This window comes from Octopus bimaculoides, chromosome 10 (genome assembly GCF_046866305.1).
Source record: "Octopus bimaculoides isolate indiv1 chromosome 10, ASM4686630v1, whole genome shotgun sequence".
Taxonomy (NCBI): domain Eukaryota; kingdom Metazoa; phylum Mollusca; class Cephalopoda; order Octopoda; family Octopodidae; genus Octopus; species Octopus bimaculoides.
The window spans coordinates 60,694,639-60,714,206 of record NC_142937.1 but is presented as its reverse complement, the minus strand read 5'-3'; the positions used below and the strand labels follow the sequence as shown (position 1 = coordinate 60,714,206).

At 35.2% G+C, this 19,568-nt stretch overlaps 1 protein-coding gene and 1 long non-coding RNA gene across 4 annotated transcripts in view; one reads left to right on the top strand and one right to left on the bottom strand.

Annotated features, from left to right (window-relative positions):
- The window catches only part of LOC106880026 (WD repeat-containing protein 48), a 142,239-nt gene that overhangs the window by 27,215 nt on the left and 95,456 nt on the right, over positions 1-19,568 (top strand). The window lies entirely within an intron of this gene.
- On the bottom strand, positions 1,739-19,277 carry LOC128248909 (uncharacterized). Of its 2 annotated transcripts, XR_016243428.1 has the most exons (3): positions 18,802-19,277; positions 4,964-5,074; positions 1,739-2,119 (listed from the first exon to the last, which is right to left on the bottom strand). It is a non-coding gene; the product is annotated as an uncharacterized LOC128248909 (long non-coding RNA). The 2 variants fall into 2 exon arrangements; XR_008265062.2 differs by lacking the exon at positions 18,802-19,277 and having other exon boundaries at positions 4,964-5,184.

Genomic DNA, 19,568 nt, shown 5'->3' with positions numbered 1-19,568 from the left:
TGGCCGCAGTCAAATGACTGAAACAAGTAAAGAGTAAAGAGTATGGACAGAAAAGTGGACTCATTCTGATTTTTAATCTTCTTAGGATTGGAGAAAGAATATCCATTTTCCATCCATGGAAAGATTAGTAGCTTACATTTACCATATTTTCTGGTATACAAGTCAGTGTGGTATATAATGTAAGCATGTTGTGAAACTTTCAAACATTGCCACTAGCTTTCCAAATCTTGCTGCATTTCACAATGAGTTTTTGGTCCTCCAAAGTTGTTTTCTTTGGATGTAAATTTGTCAGAATAATTCAACTTGTATACTGGAAAACACAGTATTTATAATATATACAACTTAAAACTTAGCTAAACTGGTTTATTTGATTTGCTTAACAGTGCTGGTGCCATGTAAAAAGCACCCTGTACACTCTGTAAACTGGTTGGTGTTAGGAAGGGCATTAAGCCGTAGAAACCATGCCAAAACAGACAATAGAACCTGGTGTGAATCCTGGCCTTGCCAGTTTCTGTCAAACAATTTAACCCATGCCAGCATGGAAAACGGATATCAAATGATGATGAGGCACACACTGATATCATGGAGTAAATTAATTCATTCATTTGTAGTCTACTCATTGCTTTTCAATAATTTGAAATGTAGTTTAGCTGAGTCCTAGATTGTATATATGATAAATAGCTATAAACTACTAATTTCTCTGTGGACAGAAGATGAAGGTAAAAGAAAATTAAAACAGAAACTAGTCAATTTGCTGCCACTTTTTCTGCTCAAGTAGAGATAAAACCTGTAGTTTTACTTGTTTAGTTTTCAATGTGTCTAGCGCAATCTATTGGATCTAGAATGTTAACCTTCATGAAAGAGAGAGCACAAGTTTGCTGAGAGGCTGATTGGGCATTGAAGTCACTAGCTAGTGAGGACTTCGTGGAAACAGTTCCTGTGGTTGTGTTCCTGTAGAAGTTGAAGATGTGAGCTGAGGGATTTGTGGAAGCAGTCGGTAAATGCTGGGTGAGATAGCACCTGTGAAAGGATGACGTGTGGGAAGGGATGAGTTGAAAGAGTAATTAGCTTCAGTCATTGAGAATTAGGTTCACCTATAGGGAACTGGGGCATCTAAGAATTGATGCTGTCATATTTTAGGATGCCAAGTATCACAGATTATAATGGTGAAAAGTAGACCCATTCAAACCACACCAATATGTAAAGCTGTGTAGTAAGAAGTTTGCTCCCCAGCAGCATGGCTTTGGGCTCAGTTCCACTGCATGGTACCTCGGGCAAGTGTCTTCTATTATAGTCTCAGGTTGACCAAAGTCTTGTGAGTGGATTTGGTAGATAGAAACTAAAAGAAGCCCCTATTGTGTACATACATACCTAAACATATGCATGTGTGTGTGTGTCTTTGTGTCTGTACCCCCCACTGTTTGGCAACTGGTGTTGATTTGTTTATATATGCCTGTGACTTAGCAGTTTGGCAAAATAAACCTATAGAATAAGTACCAGACTTTAAAAAAATAAGTACCGCAAGGAATTTGTTTAACTAAAATCTTTCAAGACTGTACCTCAGCATGGCTCAGTCCAATGACTGAAACAAGTAAAAGATATATATATATATATATATATACACACACACACACACATATATATGTATATATATATATATATGTATATATATATATATATATATATATTAGAGGTGCTGAAAAGTTCCTGGCTTTGGGTAAAAGAAAATACAGTAAGATCAGTTAATTATGATTTTATTCAACATATTCCCTTCTTAGATTTACGTACTTATTGCAGCTGCTCTTCAGTTTTTCTGAACCCTGTACAAGAACTCAGAAGGTTGGGTCTCCAACCAGGCCTTTTGTGATACCCTTAAAGCCAGGAACTTTTCAGCACCCCCTCATGTATATTGATGGCAATGTGGCTAGTCTGTATTTTTGTATATTTTTTTTTCTTTTCTTCATTGTTGTCTGTTTTGTTACTGTGTTCATCATCATGAGGTTACTGTGATACATAATCTTTTAAGAAGTTCCAGTTTTAATGAATGTTTGACTTGAAGCAAGTAGCAGCATGAGTCTTTTATTTGTCAACACTTATCTCATTTTTCGTTTCAACTCCACTTCAAGACAAAAAAAAAAAGAGAAAAGAAAAAAAATTTTAATCAGTGATGTCGAATAATTTTAATTCTAATTCTACTACTTATTATTTTGTAAATTTAGTTTACAGAAATCAAGTCATAGAACTGACATGTTAACTGCCATTGTTTGAGAACAGTGGTTTGGTTCTCGACCAGGGTCCATATGATCCCTGGGGGGTCCGTATAAGATTTTGTTAAAATTTATGAGATATGAATTGTTTATACTTCTACAATACACAAGATATTTTAATTTTTTTTTAAACAATTCCTAATAATATTTAATTATAAAAATATATGATTTTTTTTTAAAATATCAAATGGCTAGAATAGTCCATCCGAGTAAAATAGGAATGAAAGGGGTCCGTAAGTAAAAAAAAAATTGTTGAGAAACACTGTTTTAGAAGAAAAACGAAAAAAATGTTATTGTTATATATTGGGATAGTCATTCCTTACTTCTTTTTTGTCAAATCAACACACTATATACCGTAAATCCTCAAGTATAGTCCGCCCTTGAATATAATATGCAGGGGATTTTTAGGGAGCTGCATCTCTGATAAACCTAAACCTTGTGTATAATACGTACCCCTTCTCTAACTTGAAGTCAAAGAGGTCTATATAATGTCCTTGGTATGTAAACGTATATACGGTAACGTCCTTTATTGTTATTGTACATATAATATAATGCAAATGTATAGCTTTTTTGTGCACTTTGTTTGCAGAAAATAAAGAAATAACAGTAATAATGTCAGTGAAAAATAAATATTAAGTAAATTGCCTTTACATATTTATCATTTAGAAAATTTTGCTTAGAAAATATTTTTCATTTTTAACTTTGTATATAGTATGCACGAGAAATTTTGACCATTAAATTTTGGGAAAAAAGTGCAGATTATACTTGAGGATTTACAGTATTTGTTCTTCACTCATTTATTATTGTTCTTATTTTATCTTATGTCCATTGTTTGGAAATCTTTCATCACACATCTGTGACCTTTTCAGCAAGTCTTCCATTCACATATTTTTTCCTGTCTTGTTTAGTCCAGGAATCTTGCAAAACAAATTCATAAACATAAAGAAAAATGTTATTTATTTATATGTTTCTCATATTTTAAACAAGCTCTGTTAATATTAAATAAACAGGTAATGTTATTCTTCTATCTGTTTTAATATTGATTTCTCTTCACATTGATATGAGCTGTGAATTTGTGGTGAGATGACAATATAGTTGTTGTAACCAACCCATGTATGTAACACAGAGTACTCACTTCGAGGAGGAAAGGCTTAACTTTGTTGTATTAAACATAAGAAGATAGAAAGATGGAACTGTTCTGCATTTTTCTATGCTGACTCTTTATCTTTTCACTTTTGGTTTCAAGAACCATTCTTGTTATTTGAAAGAATGATCTTCCTGATGGAGTGTTAAGAAAATCATTCTGTAGGCATGGCTCTGAGGTGAGAAGTTTGTTTCCCAACCACATAGTTCCGGGTTCAGTCCCACCGCATGGCACCTTGGGCAAGTGTTTTCTGCTATAGCCTTGGGTTGACCAAGACCTTGTGAGTGAATTTGGTAGACAGAAACTGAAAGAGGCCTGTTGTGTATGTGTTTGTCCCCTACCACCACTTGAAAACCAGTGTTGGTGTGTTTATGTTCCTCTTAGTTTGGCAACAGATCAAAAGTACCAGGTTTAAAAAAAAAAAAATAAGTAGTGGGATTGATTCATTAATTAAAATTCCTCAAGGCAGTGTCCCAGCATGGCCTCATTCTAATGACTGAAACAAGTAAAAGATAAAAAATAATTACATCTAGGTTCAATTTCACAGTAAAATATCTCTGCCAATTGCCTTCTACCATATTCTTCAAGTTGACCCAAGCCTTGTGAATGAATTTCAATGGATGGAAACGGTATGGAAATCCTTTAGATAGACTGTACTTAATCTCAAGTTGTCTATTTAGCCCAGGGGTTCTCTACCATTTTTTATTTATAGATCCCTTTGATTACTATTTTATTCTGGTGGATCCCTATAGCCATTCAGTGTTTAAAAACTAGTTTTATTGAAACTTCTTACAAAATTCCTATTTTGTTTTTCACACATTAACTTGTTTAGATTGAACTAAGTATAATGTTAGAGAAAGAAACCTAGCAGTTTCTTGCAATACAAACCAATATACACATCTAAAACAAAATTTTTTCAGGGGTCCTTACAATACTATTGTGGATCCCCAATTTATTATTTTGTTATGTGGACCCACCCAAAAAATCATATATGGACCCTGATTGAGAACCACTGATTTAGTCCATTGTCTGGTTTAAGAGTAGCACATAGTCCTTTTGTAACTGTAGTGAAGTCAACTGTGATGCAAGTATTTGCCAGAAGTTTTTGATATGATGTGCTGAATTTAATAACTTGTTGTGTTACTTCTTGCTACTACAATGCATGAGTTGTGCTCTTCTCCTCTCTCCTAGTTATGGGGGAGGTCTAAATCATGCATGTGTGTGTATGTATGTATGTGTACATATGTATGTCTACATATATATGTGTGTTAATATATGTATAAGTATGTTTATGTGTATATATGTGTGTGTGTTTAGATATTGTTTTAACACCCAGTGCCATGTAAAAAGCATTGGTGCTGATGCCATGTAAAAAGTACCCAGTACTCCCTGTAAAGTGGTTGGCATTAGGAAGGGCATTCAGGTGTAGAAACCATGCCAAAACAGATAAGGGCCTGGTATGGCTCTCGGCCTTACCAGCTCCTGTCAAATCGTCCATTCCATGCCAGCATGGAAAAAACAGATGTTGAATGTTGATGATTTTCATACTTACATGGATCAGAGGGAATGCGTTGAGGCACGTTTTCTGTGGCCGGATGACCTTGTTATCAACGTCCACCTGTTTCCAAGCAAGGTGATATCTCTCCATAGCTGAACAGGTTTTCTTGAAAGATTGCAAACAAACAACACAGCTTGTATGACAATGACACTTATTTATAACTATCTTTTGATGACAAGACAAGGAAAAAGAAACACCGTCCCTACACATATACTTGTATTATATGTGTGTGTGTACACACACAAGTAAATACATAAATGCAAAACAGGGTGGAAAAAAATAGTACTCAAATACCAAAGGTAGAGTAATATACTTTTTTTCAAAGCTGCAAAAACATCATGTGATGTTTTTGCAGCTTAATAAAAAAATTGTGTGTGTGTGTATACACACACACACACACATATATATATATATATATATATATATATATATATATATATATATATATATATATATATATATATATATATATATATATATATATATATAATCAATTAAAAAACAGACAGGAAAACAAACAAATGTGAGGATGTAGCACAAACAATGTATTAGTATGATGCTCGGAGAAAGAAGAGAGTTGTTGTTTTACGTTTTGAGCATAGTTCTTTGTTGGAAACAGGAAAAACAGAAAAGTCCAAAGGGAAAGAAGGAAGGTGGAAAAATTGCCAACAGTCCACGTGCGGTTACATTTCTGAAGTAATTGGAAGTTGGAGGAAGAGAAAGTGCTTTCTGGGACAGGAGAGTGTGAAGATGGTCGGTGTGTGGTAGCATGTGTGTTTACACACACACACACCTCATTTATGTACACACGCATACACACACACACACACACACACACACACACACACACACGCAACAAGCTTCTTTTGGTTTCTATCTTCCACTTTCACTCACCAGTCTTTGGTAAGCCCAAGGTGCTATGCAATGGGGTTGAACTTAAAACCCTTTTTATTTGGAAAGCAAACTTCTTAACCGCACAGCCATATATATGTGTGTGTTTGTGTGTAATAGATGCAGGAAATTGTATAGAAGCCTATCAGATGAACTGTTTGTGTAATCGAAATGATAGTCTCTTCACACACTGGGCCACCCTAATTCCACCTGAGAATTATGTTAAGGGTACATGCATCTGTGTCTGTAGGATGCTCTGCCACTTACATGTTAATTCAAAAGCATCATATCTGGTTGATTGAACAACTGAATCCTCATCATCAAGCAACAAAGATCCACCACCTTATATGTTTGTGTGTGTGTGCATATGTGCGTGCATATTTATATCTTTTATCTTGGATTTCTTTCAATTATTAGACTGTGGCCATGCTGGGGCACCACCTTGAACTTTTTGTCAAATGAATCAACTCCAGTACTTGATTTTTTTAAAACCCTGTACTTACTCTATCAATCTCTTTTACCAAACCACTAAGTTATGGGGAGGTAAACACACCATTAGGTGTCAAGTGGTTGTGGGGGACAAACACACACACAAATGGGTTTCCTACACTTTCTGTCAACCATGTTGGATACATACATACATACATACTCATACACACACACATCCAACAATTTACTTTATAAGCCATTTAATTTACCTTATAAACCCTTTTTCTTTCATGCTGGTATAGATAGAATGAGATGTTATTTGTTTTCAAATCATTCCTTTTGTATGTTGAATCCTCTCCCCTATGCTTTATTTTCCATTTGTTTCACTCTGTTCATTGATTTCTTTGAACTTAGTAAAGTGCCAATTTTTGCAGTGGAAGAGATACAGCCAGTAGAGCCAATCCCCAATGTATTACTGCAATATATTTTATTACCCACATTGGAATATAAATCTAGTTAGACTGCCATTGCATTTGAAATCAGACATTTTTAATCTAGTACTTTTTTTCAGTTTGCCAGATTGCTGTCATATGCTACAGAAAATATTACATAAATTTTCCTAAAATAGAAAACTAGTTTTTTTTCCATCTGTATTTTAGGCTAGCTTTTGTGTGTGGGTCTCTCTCTCTCTCTCTCTCTCATATATATATATATATATATATATATATTATAATAATATATGGTTCTTCCATGTATTTTCATTCAGCTGGATGAATGTACATTAGATTTAGTCCAAAACTTTCATCTGACCACCATCAATCAATGCTTCTTATATGATGTCTAGTTAATTTCTGTGACTCATACAGCAGAAATGAAATTTCTTGCATTATTATCCTGTATCTTTTAGTAATGTTGGTGTTTAAATCATTTCTTGGTTCTAAGCCAAAACTTGTGCAAAGGATATTCAGAGTTTCTTCTGAATAAGAAAGTAATTAATAAAAGGGTTTTTTTTAAAAAATAAATTATAGCCATGTTCGTATTTAGAATTTAATAAAATTAACGATGAAAAATAAATTAGACAAAGCAGTTGATATGTTCTTTCCATTCTTAGAACCAAGGAAACATTCTGTTTATTTGTTTAGTGTTTTGAAGCAAAATTTCTCACAGGAACGTTTCTTAACCCTTCAGCATTCAGATTACGTTGTCAGCTGTAATGCTTTATTTATTCATGTTGTTTTGAATTAATCATGCTTTATCTTGTAGCACTGAGATTTCGATGATGTGATTCTTTGTTTCTAGAATTGTCAGAAGTCAGATCTGGCCAGTTTAAACATAAAATGGGTAGAATATTTGGGCCAGATACGGTCAGTTTAAATGCTAAAGAGTTAACCATTCTAACTATTCTGTGTCCCTTTAACAATAATGTCCTTTAATCATTTGAGCCCTGGACAAAATGCCTACTGAATTTTTTTTCCATCTCTTATGTTCCGAATTCGAATTTTCCCCAAGGTTCACTTTGCTTTCATCCTTTCAGGTTTGGTAAAATAAGTTCAAGTTGAAAACTGAGATCCATGTAATCAACTTATCCACCCACTAAAATTGCTGGCTACTTGTGCCAAAATTTGAAACCAATATTTTTACTTCTAATTTCTCATGTGAACATTTGCTAATTTGGACAATATATTTCCAGTTAGGAGCGGTTGCTCTTTCTATCACTAACAATTGAGCTACAAACACACATGGTCTGGGTTTTTTTTTACGGCTAGACTGGCTGATTTAAACAGAATTATTAGCTTTGCACAAGAGTAATACGAAAGGGTAACATGAAGTTTTATTTTTACTATATAGTCAAGAGCCTAGCACTTGCTGAGCCAATGCAGTAACCTGCTGGAAATAGCAGCTAAATCTCCCTTAAATTACATTCTACTGTCTTAAAGAAGAAAGAGCAGATTGAATTCTAGAGATATGCTTAAATAAAAGAGAGAATACATACGTCTTTGATTAAATAAAAGAGAGATCTAGAACATCTTTGACTATAGATTGGTTGGACAAGGACTTTTAACAGTTCATCATCATCATTTAACATCTGTTTTCCATGCTGGCATGGGTTGAACAGTTTGACTGGAAACTGGTAAGCTGGGGAGCTGCAACAGGTTTCAGTCTGATTTGTCATGGTTTCTACAGCTGGATGCCCTTCCTAATGCCAACCCCTCCAAGTACCTTCTTGTTACTTATATTACAGTAAAGTTCTTTTGTTTGACTAATATATGACCAAACCTGGAACCATGTGCAAATTCATTGACCAAAGTATGTGATTAGTCACCAAAATCAAGTCATTGCTCTGTAAAGAGTGCTCTAAAAAGGAAGTCGATAATTTATCTAAAGCTAAATTGATCTACTAAAAACAGTTACTAGGTATTACTTGCAATTTAAGATAGTAAACACACCTATATACAACTGTTTCATTTGCTAAAAATCGCTGCCACATCTTCCATAAATTACATCTCACTATCTTCAAAAGAAGGCATTCAATAATTTAGCCTAATAAAAAAAAGACTGGGTGTTTTCTGTTTTTTTTTTCATAAAATCTGTTCATTCAGGACTAATCTGGGGTGAAGCAAGAACAAAAAATTCTTTGCAGAATTGTGCCAAAATCTTTGGTTCTAATGCATAGAAGTTACTTATTGAATCTAGATAACTCGTTTGTGATAAGCCATTTTCCTGTCTGGTGTCTGAGTAATGTTTTCTGATAATACCTCTTTTTCTCAGTCTGTTGTCTCTTAATAGTTGATGTATAGTGTTGTTCCACTATCATCTTGCCTTTTACATAGATAAACCTCTCCTTAAATTGTATTTTGCAATTAGTTGTTTCTTCTGTTTGTTGAATTGTGTTTCACACGAGATTTCTATTTCTCTCTATTTCATAGACGTTAACATGGTTTGTGTTGAAGCTGCCCTTACTGATGCAGCTTTTAACTTCATTGCATTCCTCTTGGCTAAAAGTTTTCTTATAAATGGCTTTTCTTTTCTTTTCCCTCAGCTCTTGTTATTTCTATATCCTTTTAGAAGTAGTGAATTTGTAGTATCTTTCATTTGTTTCAGTCATTAGACAGTGGCTCTGCTGGAATATTGCCTTGAAGAAAGTTTAGTTGAATGAATCAACCCAGTACTTATTTTGCTTTGGTATCTTTTGCTGAACTACTAAAGTTACAGGGGTGCAAACACACCAAAACCGGTTGTCAAGCAGTGGTGGGGAACAAACAGACATAAAGACACACACACACACACACACACACTCACATGATGGGCTTCTTTCAGTTTCTTATTTCTTTATTGCCCACAAGGGGCTAAACAGAGGGGACAAACAAGGACAGACAAAGGGATTAAGTTGATTACATCGACCCCAGTGCGTAACTGGTACTTAATTTATCGACCCCGAAAGGATGAAAGGCAAAGTTGACCTAAGCAGAATTTGAACTCAGAACGTAACGGCAGACGAAATACGGCTAAGCATTTCACCCAGCGTGCTAATGTTTCTGCCAGCTCGCCGCCTTTCAGTTTCTATCTACCAAATCTACTCACAAGGCTTTGGTTGACCCGACACTTTGGTAGAAGACACTTGCCTAAGGTGTCATGCAGCGGGACTGAACCCAGAACCATGTGGTTGAGAAGCAGGCTTCTTACCTCACAGCCATGCCTGACAGAATATAAATGACTTGTCAAAATAAAGTTAATGTAGAGTCTAGCCCAATCTGATTATCTACAATTGGTTGCTTGCTTTAGTAAGGCTGTTATATTAAATGAAGCTACTAGTATCTCAAAACTACAACAGCATTGGTTATCTTTTTTTGCTTTTTGTTTCATAAAGGCCAAGGCTTTCATGCTCAAAAGTTTGTTTCCTGACATGACTATTGAAGTTACAATTACAATTGCTTCAGCTGTCTTGAAGTTTGTTTTCATTAGAACTGGTTGTTCCATTCATCTGCTAATCCTTTAACTCTCACCACTACCAACTGCCATCCTAGACAGCATGCTTCTAACCACAGTGGTTTCTAGCTCCACCCCCTTTGCTAATTTTATTCCTCGACTTTGCTTTTATATCTCTGCCAGTACACAAACCATTGCACATGTCTGGTTATATACCCTTCTTCACATTGTAGCTTACATATAGCACATACAAAGTCACTCATAATCTAATGTCTTTTGTTTTTTTAATTGTTTCAGTCATTAGACTGCGGCCATGCTGGGGCACTGCCTTGAATTTTTAGTTGAATGAATTGACCTCAGTACTTCTTTTTTTAAGCCTGGTACCCATTCTATTGTTCTCCTTTGCTGAATCACCAAGTTACGAGAATGCAAATACACCAACACCGGTTGTCAAGCAGTGGTGGAGAGACAAGCACAGACACACAAAATCATGCACACTCACACACAACAGGCTTCTTTCAGTTTCAGTCTACCAAATCCACTCAGAAAGCTTTGGTTGGCCTGAGGGGATTGTAGAACACTTGCTTGAGGTGCCACACAGTGGGAGACTGAACTTGGAAATATGCCTGTTTACTTCAAGCACTAAATCTTTCATTGTACTTAGATTAAAAGTAGTTATCTTTGAAAATACAATATTAAAAAAAAAACGATACAATCTAATGTACCCTTCTTATGTTACTGTCATAGCCAGCTATATTTGAAAATTTATGCATTGTATTCTACTTCTCAGTAAGGTACATCGTTTAATTTACCTGCCTGATGTAGGAATAAACAAAAGAGAGAAAGAGAGAGAGAGAGAGAGCAACATATGCTAACTTAACCAGTTAAGTAGTTAGCCATAGGAGCCAGTGGATATATTTGTGCAGTCAGGTTAAATGTATGCTAATTAGCCATATGTATCTACTCATGACCCCTTTTTAATTAGCTTCATGCATATTAACAGTAGCTGACTTTTTTTTTAATGGCTAATTATATCTTAACTACTGAATATTTATTTTGTATTCGCTATTCAAAATTGTTTTCGACATACTGGTCCATTGTGTCTCAAGAAATAGTTTGCAAAATGAGCCTTGTAATCTCTCTCTCTCTCTTTCTCTCTCTCTCTTTCTCTCTCTCTCTCTTTCTCTCTCTCTCTCTCTCTCTCTCGCTCTCCCTCTCTCTTTCTCTCTCTCTCCCTCTCTCTCTCTCTCTCATGCACTTTTACATAACTACATATTCAGTATTCATTAAAAGAAAAATGTCGTACCTGTGTGGTAAGAATGTTGCTTCTCAACCACATGGTTCCAGGTTCAGTTCCACTCATGGCACCTTGGGTAAGTGTCTCCTAATATAGGCCCTGGCTGACCAAATCCTTGTGAGTGGATTTCATAAGCAGAAACTGAAAGAAACCCTTTGTATGTATGTATGTGTGTGTGTTTCTCCCCCACACCACTTGATGACTAGTGTTGGTGTGTTTACATCCCTGTAACCTTGCAGTTCAGCAAAAGAGATTGATAGAATAAGTACTAGGTTTAAAAAAAAAGTACTGGGGTCAATTCATTCAACTAAAATTCTTTGAGGCGATGCCCCAGCATGGCCACTGTCTAATAACTGAAACAAGTAAAACATATAAGATAAAAGACATTGTTAATTAGAAAAAAAAAATTTGTTAATCCTCTTATGAGACTCTTAACTAATTAAGAATGTAAAGTTTAATTATAATGCTTCTTTAGATATATTTAATTGAACCCTTGTTAGAGATTTGTTTATGCAGGCTAGTTGCATTGCTTGCATACAATCAACCATGAGAAACATATTTTTGTGTACAAACTTTAATACATTGGTAACAGCAAAACAATATCTGAAGAGAAACCAGTCTCTTGGATTGAAACAGCAGATCTGTAGGAAGCTTGTTCAGCTTGTTTTCAGGTTTATTCCTACTGTCATTCTTGCGTTAAGGAATGGTCCATTCTTTCCTTGTGTGTTTCACAAGACATTGCTGTCCCATTACCGTTCTTGACTGAAATTTTTCTCCTTCACTTTTTAGACATCAAATATTAGGAAGCATTTAACATGTTGGAAATTTTACTTGTCTATTAGCTAACAGTTGTGTGGTTAAATGGAAAGAAAATAGATTCCATGCTGTGCTTCAGATTTGTTAACACAGTCCACCCTTTTAGCATTCAGATTACTGCACCAAATGTAATGATTATTTACATTGTTTTGAATTAATCATGCATTATCTTGTGTCTTTGAAATTTCAATAGTATGATTGTTTAGTTTTAGAATGACATTTTAAGATAGGTCTGAAAGGCTGAATTTGGCTGTTTTAAACATAAAACAGGTAGAATATTTGGGCTGGATATGGCCAGTTTGAATATTGGTGAAGTGAATAAGTGCACTTGTAGTAGTGTGTCTAAAAATATTGCTTCACAACCATGTTTCTTAGTTTGGTGCTAGTGCAAGATACTTTCAACTGTGTGGTAAGAAATTTGCTTTCCAACCACATGGTTCTGGGTTCAGTTCCATTGTATGACACTTTGGGTGAGCATCTTCTACTATCGACCCAGGCTGACCAAAATCTTGTGAGTGGATTTGGTTGACAGAAACTGAAAGGAGCCAATCATATATGTGTGTGTGTGTGTGTGTGTGTTTGTGTTTGTTGCCCACCACCACTTGGCAACCAATGCTGGTTTGTTAACACCCCTGTAACTTAGTGGCTCAGCAAAAAAAGACTGAGAGAATAAGAACTAGACTTGAAGAAGGGGAAAAAATGTACTGGGGTTACTTATGTCCGACTAAGCCCTTCAAGGCTATGCCCCAGCATGGCTGCTGTCCAATGGCTAACAAATAAATAATAAAAGACATAAATTGTATGAAAGTCTCTCTCTCTCACATACACACACATACATTGTTTATGTGTGTATACATGCATGTGAAGGCTTGTGGCTTAGTGGTTAGGGTATTCAGCTCATGATCGTAGGTTCATAAGTTCAATTCCCAGCGATGTGTTGTGTCCTTGAGCAAGACACTTTATTTCACGTTGCTCCAGTCCACTCAACTGGCAAAAATGAGTAGTACCTGTATTTCAAAGGGCCAGCCTTGTCACACTTTGTGTCACACTGAATCTCCCTGAGAACTATGTTAAGAGTACATGTGTCTGTGTAGTGCTCAGCCCCTTGCACGTTAATTTCACAAGCAAGTTGTTCCGTTGATCGTATCAGCTGGGACCTTTGTCATCATAACCGACGGAGTGCTCCTACTATTACCACCTACATGCATGTGTTTTTTATTGACTATTTGGGCAGTATTATTTACATCCCATATAGACATTAGATCTTACAGCTTGGCAGTTAGGCATACAAAGACTTGGAAGGATATCCATCTGTAGAATATTACTATAAGTCAGGCCCAATCCATGCCCAGCATGGAAAAAGCATATGTAAAATCTATTAAAATATGATAAAGGAGATTTATTTACTTAAATATATGTAATATATATCATCATCATTATTTAGTGTCTGCTTTTTCATGCTTGCATGGGTTGGATGGAATTTGAGGTAGATTTTCTACAGCCAGAAGCCCTTCTTTAACCCTCACCTGTTTCCATGCAAGGTGATATTTCCCTGCAGCCAGATGTGTTTCTACAGAACATTGGAAATAAATGACAGTTTGTATGACTAACACACATTTACAAATATCACACATTGTCAAGACAAGGAAACACAAACACATTCTCATATACATCTCTCTCTCTCTCTCTCTTTATATATATATATATATATATATATGATATATACGATGAACTTCTTTCAGTTTCTGACTACCATATCCACTCAAGGCTTTGGTCAAACCAGGACTATAGTAGATGCCCAAGGTGACATGCACCAGGACTGAACTTGGAGCCATGTAATTGGCAGGCAAACTCCTTACCACTTAACCACACCTGCACCTAGCCATGCTTGTGCATATATATATATGGGGTGACAGCACTAAGCAGTGATGTGTTTAAATTCGAACTTGTTACCAATTCAAACATACTTTAGGTACATTTGAGCCTATAAGAAAGCCATTCACTATATTTTGTCATAGAGAAAATTTCTCGCTTAGGTGAGGGCACTGCAAACTGACTAGGTGTGTTTACGCCTATCTGTCTACAGTGAGAAATTTTCTCCATCACAGAACACAACTTGGTACAACATAACACAACACTGGTTTTAATTGGTGTGAATTAATGACATAGACACTTTGGCTCAATTTCTTTCTGTTAAATTCTTCTTAATCATTGGTCATCTTGAGACTACAGTAGAGAGCACTTGCTTAATGTGTCACCAAATCTGGAACTTTGTGGTTGCGAATTTGAACTTCTTAGCTATAGAGCGTCTAGTCGATTACACTGAGCCCAGCACTCTACAAGTATTTATTTTATTGATCCCTGAAAGGATGAAACGTGAAGTCAACCTTGGCAGAATTTGAACTCAATGTAAAAGCGTACAAAATGCTGTTAAGGATTTTGCCCAGTGTGCTAAGGATTCTGCCAGCTTACTGCCTTACATGGCAAAATTGGTTTCAAATTTTGGCACAAGGACAGCAATTTCTGGAGAAGGGCTAAGTCGATTACATTGACCCCAGTGCTCAACTGGCACTTAGTTTATTGACCCTGAAATGATGAAAGGTAAAGCCAACCTTCGTGGAATTTGAACTCAGACAGAAGAAATGCCACTAAGTGTTTTGCTCAGCATGCTAACAATTCTGCCAGCTCGCCGCTGCCTTACACATCAATACCTAATATCAAAATATTAAAATCCTAATACTGCATGATTATATTCCAGCTGTGTTTACACCTGATACCGTTCATAACTTGTGTAATAAACAAACAAAACACACTTGGCAATATCAGGAAATTTGTTTTCTCAAAGAAAAAGAAAAATTTTGTCTTGACAGAATTTTATGCTCCCCCCCCCCCCACCCTTTCACACTCTCTACTATATTTTTGAAACAATGTCTGCCAGACTTTTACCCAGTAGTGGCTCTCCTTCGCCTACTCTTAAAGTTAATAATAACAATAATGATATAATTAAACATTAACTAATTTAAAGTAAATCTTTTTTTGGAATCATAGAAAGGCATCAACATTGTTTTTACTGTTTATTTTTAGAGTTTGCTTTTATTTTAGCTGGATGTGTTTGTAGCTATAGAGCTTATTTAATTGATGTTATTATGGAAAAAAACCAGCATCAAGCCATATTCCGAAACATTGTTTAATCAAATTTTCGTATTTTTCCTCTATATTTATTCAATGCTGTCAATAATTACTCGGAGCATGGGTGTTGGGATTTTGTTCAGTTATGTCAAATGCACCCATTTTAAGTGGCTGTCATTCTGTTTGGTTATTGATTTTCTTTGTTAACATCTTCACAGAAATTAGCTCTGCAATGAAGACACTGTCTACATAAGTTGACTTACATTTCTGATTATCTAGGGCACTCTGCTGTTCAAACAAGTAGACTTGGATTTTCTAAAGCATAACTTAACTATAAATATCTTTGGGGAGCATTCGTCTTTGTGTGTGCGTATGTGTGCATTTATCTTTGCAGTCATGGTGCATGTGTGTGTGTGTGAGGGTTGCATATCCAAATACTCATGTGTGTTTGTATATATGTATGCATATATATATATATATATATATATATATATATATATATATATATATATATATATATATATATTCATGTTTGTATTTGTATTTTGTTCATTGACTTTATATATATATATTTATACACAGATATATCTACATGCACATGTATATGTCTGTATGGTTCTATCTATCTATCTGTGTGTGTGTGTGTGTAATTCTGTCTGTATGTATAGATGTATGTGTTGTATAAATTCAGCTACAGTTTAATTTGCCTATTCTCACAAGTGTGAAGTAATAGAACTGTAGGCAATTTTAATTCTTATATTGTTTTATATATACATACACAAAGGTACCTGCACTCGTGTATAGAAGTAGAGCTGAAGGAAACTACTTGAGTGGAGTGTTCTGCATATTAAATAGATGTATAATAGGGTCTTACTGATGTAACATTGAGAGTTCTGAGAGTGAAGTGAATCTGGTTTTTCAAGCTATTTGGAGTAAGCAACTGATTTGTTGGTCTTATTGGAATGACTTTCCCATATGTATTGTTTATGTAACCCCAAAATTTGAGTCAGCTGATATTGAGTTATGTCCCTTATCTTTGTGTATTGTTTCAACTTTCAAACACTCTTAGATTTTACAGTTCTATATTTAAGAGATGAGGAATTATGTACATTGTTTACATTATTTACCCTTAGATTTTGTTTAACGTTTTAGCATTTAGATTACTCTGTCAAATGTTATGCCTATTTATTCACATTGTTTTGAATTAGTCATGGATTTTCTTGTAGCTTTGAGATTTCGATGGTGTGATATTATTTTTAGAATGACATTGTAAGGTAGGTGTGAGAAGCCAGATACAGCCTCACACACAAGAAGCATATTTAGGCCAGATATGACACGTTTAAATGCAAATTAGGTTAATTGTTCAAATGATGTCAGTTTTTCAAATAAATGTATTACATGTTAGACCACATCCTATTTCCATTTAGTATTTAGAACATGCCCTCGATGTGCTTTCCCAAAGATATATTCATATTCATAAACAGCAGTGCTTTATATCCTTCCTAGCTCTCTCGCATTCTGTATGTGTTTGTGTGTCTGTATATATATATATATATATATATATATATATATATATATATATATATATATAACAGGTAGTCTAGCCAGTTGAGTAGGGTATACTTTTTGAGGTGTAATTAAACTGAAAAGTCTGTTATTTTGACTAGTTGGTTTTAAAGATCAATTCTACTTTTGCTTGCACAAGTGTCTTCCACCATAACTCTGGGCAGACCAAAGCCCTGTGAGTGGATTTAGTAGGCAGAAACAGGCCTGTCATCTGTTTGCATGTGTGTGTGTGTGTGTGTTTGCTTGTGTGTGCTTGTGTGTGTGCATGTATATGTTTGTATGTGTATCTGCTTGTATATGTTTTGTTCGTCCCCTACTACTGCTTGACAGTTGGTGTTGGTTTGTTTATGTATCCTGTAACTTAATGATTTGGCAAAAGAGACCAATAGAATAAGTACCAGGCTTTAAAAATATGTACAGGAGTTGACTAAAATTTTTCAAGGTGGTGCCCTAGCATGGCCACAGTCCAATGACTGAAGCAAGTAAAAAGATAAGGCACTTTGGGTCAGTGTACAATGGAAGACTGGCAAAATGAAATCATGACCAGCAAACTGGAAATGTAATTTCAAAGTTGTCACTTGACACAAAAGCTGTTTGTGTGGTAAACCTACTCCCCAGCTGCATTCTGTGGTTGAATAAAAGACAACAGACATACTCAACAACTTATTTAGTTATAAAATGTAATATTCTATTCCTGATCTCTATTTTAAATATAGCTTTTACGATTATGGCTTTGCTATTTCACACTGCATAAAAGTTTGAAATTGGGTACAACTTGTGTGACATCCCCGACTCTCTCTCTCTCTTTCTCTCTCTCTCTCTTTCTCTCTCTCTCTCTTTCTCTCTCTCTCTCTCTGTATGTGCAAATGTGTTTGTATATTTATATATATATATATATATATATATATATATATATATATATATTCTAGTCTAATTATTTTTGTTTCCTTTTATTTGTTATGAAAAATAATAGAATACTGAAGAAATTACCAAATATGGCAAACTTCCAAAGATACAATTTCACAAATCTGTTTAACCTAGACATGTTAGCTTGGAGAAAGATATATAAAAACTGTAAATAGTTTGATTTCAAAATTGAGTTGTTATAAAACAACCCCCTTTGTCCATCTCTCACTAAATATGTGTGTATTGAATATCTTTCATCTTTTACTTGTTTTAGTCATTTGTCTGCAGCCATGCTGGGGCACCAACTTGTATTTAAAAATATCAATCCCAGAGCTTTTTTTCTTTTTTAATCCTAGTATATACATATTCAATCAGTCTCTTTTACTGAACTGCTAGTGTGAGTGTGTTGCTTTACCTGCACCTCTAGTAATGTTATTTTCTTCATTTCTTGATCTCTCTCTCTTTACATTGGTCAAACTGTACACTGCTTGACTGACCAGTTTGTGGAGCACTCCCGAGACATCAGAATGGTTCAAACAGTGGTTCTCAACTGGGGTCTACATGGCCCATGGGGTTCATATAAGATTTTATTGTTAAAATTTATCTGCAAAAAATTGGTTTTACTTTTACAATACACAAAATATTTTAACTTTTTTATACAATTCCTAAAAATATTTAATTAGAAAAATATTATAGGGTTTTTTAAACATCAAATGGCAAAGAGGGTCGATCTGAATAAAATAGGAATCAGAGGGGTCCATAGGCAAAAAATGGTTGAGAAACACTGGGTTGAAATGTCAAAAACTGTTGGAATAGAAGGATGGCAAAACCAACGGTTATAGGGGAAAAGGTAGAACTGAATGAAAAATACCTGAATAGGATTTTATAGGTAGTGTTTGGCTTGTAACTCCTGATGGAATTGTACTGTGACTTGCAGCATGTCTTGGGTTTTGTAAGTACCCATTCTTTTTCATAGCCAGTTTCTTCTGGAGAAAAGGAGAGTGACAGAAAATATGAGAGAGAGAAATTAACTCAGTACTGGATTGGTATTTTATTTATCATCTGTGAAAGGATAAAAGGAAAAAAATTATCTTACATCGATTCTGTCTAATGCTCTAAACTTTTCTGCTAGTTGCGTTCAGAGAGAGAGAGGAGGAGGAGGAGGAGGAAAGAAAAGAAAAGAATAAGTAGAAACTTAATATTGTGTTCTCAATGCAAGCAAAAGGTGTTGTGTGTTTTCTGGCAGCTGACAGGAAACAATGGCTTCAGATAGATAGGAGTAATTAACAATAGGAGTCCCAGAAAATAAAATCCATGAAAATGCTCAGTCAGTTCACAAAGAGGAGGGTGGCATTTTTTGTTACGTTAGCAATCTAATTAGTAGTGGAGGTGGTTTTTTTAGAAATCGTAGTTGTCAGAGAATAGAAAGAGCTGTTTCTTGTGATTGTGTGTGACATATAAATGTGGAGCTATGTGGTAGAGAGAGAGATGGGTACTGAATGTGGAAAATCTGCACATGTAGGCACAGATTCAGCTGTATAGTAAGCAATTTGCTTCCCAATCACATGGATTCCAGTTCAGTCCCACTGTGTGGTGCCTTGGGTAACTGTCTTCTAATGTAGACTTGGGCCAGCCAAA